Source organism: Chelonoidis abingdonii, chromosome 6 (assembly GCF_003597395.2).
Source record: "Chelonoidis abingdonii isolate Lonesome George chromosome 6, CheloAbing_2.0, whole genome shotgun sequence".
Classification (NCBI taxonomy): Eukaryota; Metazoa; Chordata; order Testudines; family Testudinidae; genus Chelonoidis; species Chelonoidis abingdonii.
Window position 1 is genome coordinate 7928761 of NC_133774.1, and position 6545 is coordinate 7935305.

Genomic DNA, 6545 nt, shown 5'->3' on the forward strand with positions numbered 1-6545 from the left:
AGAAGGGGACCAGGATAAATGTTGCCTTGTCACCATAGCAGGGTAGACACCAGCAGGTGAAGGCTGATCTGCTGAAGCTGCTCACCCTGAGGACTAACTGGGGAGGTGGGAAGGGGCCAACCGAGGGAGTTGCTGGCTAAGACCTGATAGATGGTTAACTTACACTACACAGCTCCAAGGAGGAGAGTTGGGGACTTCTGTTGAAGGGGAGACTGAAAGGTAACCCAGAAGGGACTGGAAACAAGGCCCAGAGGGTGAGATTTAGAGAACCCCTGGAGGCCAGAAAAACCTTTTGTTTATTTGGGGATTTTTGTTTGGTCTGGCGACCCTGGAAGGGGGTTGACTCAGAGTAATCCAGCTGGAAGGCCGAGTCATATGAACCCTGGGGGGACAGAAAATCTGGGAGGAGGAAACTGAGGCAGGGAGTGCCTGTAGTGCCACAGTCATCCAGCAGCTGCTGCTACAAGGCAGTCATGCCATGTGACAGAAGCCCGTTTAGGTACAGCTGAATACCCCAATGCTGGATTCTCCTGCATCTTCCCATTGTGGAAAATCAGCTGAGTGTCTAATCTGTGTAACTGGGCAGGTCGTTGGGATGGAGAGGTAGGTGTATTCTCCCCCAAGCTGTGGAATGAGAGCATGCTATCCAGTCACTACTACAGCTCGGAAGCTGTAATCCCCTATCTGCGGTTTGGATCTCTGCAATGTGGGGGACAATGGCTGGTGGGTCTGCATATTAGTGATTCATCAAGCAGAATGTCTCCTCTCGCTGAGCTGCCTGTCTCCTTCTCTCCCCAGCCAAACCCCAAATGTTGGACAGTACAGAATTTGGCTCTGTGCCATGCAAAGCCTGCCTGAAGCATGACCCTCCCAACCAAGCTGCAGACTGGTAGCTGTTGCACTGCTTGTCTGGCTCGCTGCCTGGAAGGAAAAAGTTGTAGCTGGCTGACAAGGGCTGGTTCTGTGGGACATAAGTGTTGCATCATGATGGTGACAGCTGCAGACATTAACCATCTGAGCTGTCCAGTAGCACACTAGGGCTAACAGGTAAGCGTACAGGATTAGATTGTTCCTGGCTCTGTCATGAATGCACAGTTCTGGTGGTGGTGCATGGAACCTTTCTCCTTGAGTGCTCCAAGCAAGGGCAAGAGTCTTTGCACAAAAGGGAACAAATAGCCCTGTGGCTCTGTGTAACCTCTCTGCCCAGTCCACAAAGTTGGATGGCCATGGGGAGGCAAGCAGACTGTGACATTTTAGTAGATGCCTCATAGAAGAGCTTGCAGTTTCTCCATATGGTGGTACATCTGCCCATCATCCTGAAGGCAGTGCTCATCAACTCAGTCTGTTGTGGATATGCAGTATTTTAGGGACGACAGTCACTTAACTGGGCCATTGCTGCCCACCCTGGAGGTGGAAGTCCATCTGGCTGAGAAATGTCCCGATTTCCCTCACAGTGTTACAGTAGCATGTAGCCCATGTCTACACAGCATTTTGGAGCCCATGGGAATGAGCCTTCCAATCTGCCTTGACAGACGTGGGCTAGCAGGTCTCACACGAGGGCTCTAGAAGTAGTTGTGTAGACAGTGTTTTGAAGGTGTCTTGGGCTGGTGCTCAGGCTCTGGAATCCATCCCCATCCCTAGGCTTCAGATCTTGAGCCACAACTTCAAACCACTGTCTACACAGCATGAGTCCCGCCAGCTTGCGTCTGTCAACCCAGGCTGGGCAACTTGCCTCCACAATGCTGTGTAGACATGACCTTAGAGGCCTCAACCAAACCAAAGCACCCATTGTACTACTATGTGCTGTTCATACATATCAGTCAGGACAGGCCTTGCAATGAAGCACTTAAAACTTATGGGCAAGGCAGACAAAGGGTTGGAGAAAGGAAATCTGACTTCCCATTTTATGAAGAACTGCCAAGATTTACGGAAGGTCACAGAGAAAGTCGGTGGCAGAGTTTGGAAGTTGAACCTTGATCTTCCAAGGTCATAAAGTCACCCATCCTTCTTCCCTTTCATGTCTCAGAGTAGCAAATCTTGACCACAGAAGATGCCCAAGCAGCTCCTGATTGTTTCAAAGCATCTCACACAGCTCGGTACTGTATGCTGAAAAACAATATGTACATTGGAGCTTGTTAACATTCTCCAGGTAACCCCTTGTTGCTTCTGAAGTCACTGCAGCAGCAAAGCCTCCATAGCGACAGCTTCCTGGAGTTCCTACTCTTGTGCATCTGCACCTGACGGTCTCCATTGCTCTTTCTCAGGAAGTAACTGCCGTTCAGCTCTATAGTCTGGGTACTATGAAGACGCTCTCTTGCGCTCGCAAAAAGAAATAATTTCTCTGTGTGTTCCCCCCCACCCATTCCATTCAAACACAGAGCATAATAAAATTGCCACTGCCAAAACCTTCACTCCACTGGAGTGAAAACCATTCATTTGTTGGCTGAATTTTAAGACGTCTGACTCCAAATGCAAGAGAATTCTCCATGGATGTAATGGGACATTTAGCAATTCATTCATTTCTTCACATGCTACTTATTTAGATGCTCAGCGGTTGGCAACTTTGATGTGGAGCACTGGAAATTAGAAAGACATTACATACCATCAAAACCTAAATGAAAGAAAACACAGGCCCTAGTTTATATCAGACTAAATTGACTAGTGTCATAGTCAGGATATTTTGTTTTATAAATTATAATAGTTATCTGAGGCATTCCCTTGAGTAAACCGCTATCTGTCTGTTTCATATACAACATTGACTATTCACTCTGCAAAAGTATTTACACACAGAGAAATATGTCAGCTATCTAATGGTATGCGTGTGACTAGAATAGAGGTAATGTGTTTGTATAGTGCCTGGCACTATGGGCTTTAATCTTGAGGGGGGGATTTGATCGTGTAACAGGGTGGCTTGCCCTTAGGTTGAGAGCTTAGGACTTAAGCAAGCTTGACTGCAAGATGAGGGGAGTGATTATTCCCCTCTATTCGGCACTGGTGAGGCCACACTGGAGTTCTGCGTCCAGTTTTGGTCCCCCCACTACAGAAGGGATGTGGACAAATTGGAGAGAGTCCAGCGGAGAGCAATGAAAATGATTAGGGGGCTGAGGCACATGACTTACAAAGAGAGGCTGAGGGAACTGAGCTAGTTTACTCTGCAGAAGAGAAGACTGAGGGGGAATTTGATAGCAGACTTCAACTACCTGAAGGGGGATTCCAAAGAGGATGGAACTTGGCTGTTCTCAGTGGTGGTAGGTGACAGAACAAGGACCAATGGTTTCAACCTCTTTCAGCAGGAGAGGTTTAGGTTGGATATTAGGAAACTCTATTTCACTAGGAGGGTGGTGAAGCACTGGAATGTGTTACCAAGGGAGGTGGTGGAATCTCCATCTTTACAGGTTTTTAAGGCCCGGCTTGACAAAGCCCTGGCTTGGATGATTTAGCTGGGGATTGGTCCTGCTTTGAGCAGGGAGTTGGACTAGATGACCTCCTGAGGTCCCTTCCAACTCTGATATTCTATGATTCTATGAGCCCGACATGAGGAGGAGCAGGTAATTCAAATATAAAGACAGCAGGAAGCAGTGCAGTGGTTGAGAGAAGCTCAGGAATCAGGAGATGCTAACAAGAGAAGGAAGGAAGGCCAGAGGGCCGAGCCTCATCCTGAAAGACCTGGGAACTGGCTGCTTCAGCTGGAACAACTGATGATGAAAGAGCTCTGGATGATGCTGACGAACCGGAATTATGTATGAACAGTTGAATTATGATTTTGGACTTTATATTGAGGGCCCACTGAGGATTGTTCAAATTATTGTGTGATTAAGAACTCTAGATTTCACCCAGATTTGAGATTAAACCATCCCCAGAGAGGTGCTCTGTGAGCTATAACAGAGACTGTCTGGAATGTTTAAACTGCCGACAAGAGGGAGCTCTGTAAAGCATCTCCTGGCCATGGGTGGATGCTCAATAGGCGGCCACATTGCTGCAGGGCTAGAACAAGACAAGTGCCAGCTGAATCACCTGCAGGGACTGAACTCAGTACCACTGGCTCTACAGACTGAGCCTTGATTGCTTGAGCTTAAAGGAGTAGGTCCATTTACTCAGACGTTATTTGACTGAAGAAAAGAGCTATATAAGAGCAAAATATTGGTTATCACTAAAATCAGCACATTTGGTGGGAGCAGAGCCACTGAATAAGATGGTACCATTTTTCAGAGAAGTCCAACCCAATGATCACCCATTGCTGATATTATTACCCAGTTGTAGTTACAATAAGTTAAGACTGCTGCAGCAGACTGACAAAGCTGGAAGGCAGTGATGAAGACCCTGTTCTCCTCAAGAAGAGGGAACATAACAGAAGAGAGTGTGGTCACATTTTGGATGTTCCACAATTATCTGATTTAGGGGATGGGCTTTGAACTGGTTCATTGCTAGCTACACAGGGCAGAGACCCTACAGATGTGGTAGTAAGACAAACTCGTGAGTGGCTAAGATCACAGAGAGTAAAGCCCCTCTGAAGAGAAAATGTGAGTGCTACATTTTTGATTTTGCAAGAGGATAGCAATTCTGCCATGAGGAGGATGGGGATGGGGAAACTGATCTACCCAGGATTAGTATGAAAGGAGGTTAATTGGTCTTTCACCTTATTTTTGCTGTCATTCCTTCAGAGATTAGGTTAAACCTCAGATATGTTTCATCAGGGAATCAAGGAGATTATACTTTGTCTCTATACCATCCAGACACTTCCTGCAATGTTGACTAGATTTGTATAAGCCTCACAACTCATTATGTGATTCCTTTTAGTCAAAATAGGTGTATAACTCATGGAATCCAAAGCAGCTGTTTGTGTAATGGAATTAATTAGAAGATGGGGCACTAATTACTAGCACCACAGCTGAATCTTTATCAAGTTCCTTACTTCCCCACCTTTCCATCCCCATGAACCCTCAATTTCTGTGGGTTTTTCACACCTTCCAGCTAAAGGGATAGGATGGGTCATGAGGTTGTTCTCGGTCAGTGAAAGGATTCTGAATATCCGGGTGTGGGTCAGATATTACCTGTGTACCATGTTTCACTGTAACACATGCTTTACTGGCCCTTTCAGACCTCAGCAAATGCAATAGCACTCAATAGGAATGGAAATAAGACCCAGGTTGCTTCTGCAAAATCCAAATCGGGGGAAGACCAATGCTTTTGTTGTCTCTGTCCCAGCAAGAGTAGCCTTGTGTCCTTATCTAGCTAGGCCTTTATGAGGCTGCCTACCACTGTATTATTCGAGCACTTAACTATACACCCCATTCATCGAGTAATGGTATGGTACAGATAGTGGGAAGAGCAATGATGTGGCCTGAACTTCCCTTGCCTCATTCAAGTTTTCAAGTGAATCAGTATCATAAGCACTCAGCCCTGACCCACAGTCCATTGAAATCAAGGCAGTGGGGGGCTCTCCACTCCCTCAGTGGCCTTTGGATGAGACATGAGGTGGAATCCACAAAAGGGACTTGGTGTTGTAATGCTGAGCATCATGGCCTCTAACTTTCAGGCACCTAGGAAAATCACAGGAACAGCCCTTTGAGTCACACAGCTGAGTTAGACTGCCTAGACTATGAATGGAGAGAGATAGGAACCTTGGAATATGATCCACCATAGCCAGAATAACCCTAAAGTAGCCAACTGGAGATGCTGACTGGGCGGGGGGGGGGGAGGCTAAGCCACGCCCTCCCCTCTCGGTGTTCAGTATCTAAGTCTGGGCTACAAGAAGACAACTTTCTGCTAGCAATTCATGAACCAGAGGAAGGTAGGCATTTGGCCACCTAAGTCATATGAGGGATCTAGTCCAGTAGGTGTGCTCAGACGCTGCCTAACTCGACACAGAAGTAGAGGAGGAGGACAACTTCTCTTATAACCTTTAGCCTCGTGCTCAGGTGGGATATTGGAGCCCTGATGACTATGGAGGGGGGAGACAGCAAAGCATGTACTGAGCAGCCGAAAACTAGTCACCTAGGTAGCTCTTATTGAAAAAAATGTATTTGCCGAGTGAGTGTGGGCACCTACAGGGGAAGGTGGCAGCTGAGTGGGAGTCTTGGGGATAATAGTGAGACCTAAAAACAGACTTAGACCCATATGTGCCTTTGTAAAGCCCACCCTAGGTGACCTTGGAGAAGTCCATGAATTGCTCTGTGCCTCAGTTTCCCCACTGGTTGGAAACAGGAATGAGATGTTTAGCCCCTTCCCCTCCCTTACTGAGTTCTTTGAAATCTTCGGGAGAAGCCAGTTGCCGTATACAGACACATTGCATTCCACTGAAATCCATCAACCTCATGAAGAAACTTGCACAAATACAGACAGATATCATCTTCCTTTCCAAATGCAAATGGATGGATATCATACCAAATGGACTAAAGGTAAAAAATCCACTGCTATCTACATACTACACAGACCACAGTGAGAGATTATGCCATACTTTATCAAAGAAACTGAGGAACCACCTGATCAGCATCCTATACAGCAAACAGGGAAACATCAAAAAAGAACTCTCCAACCTGGAGACT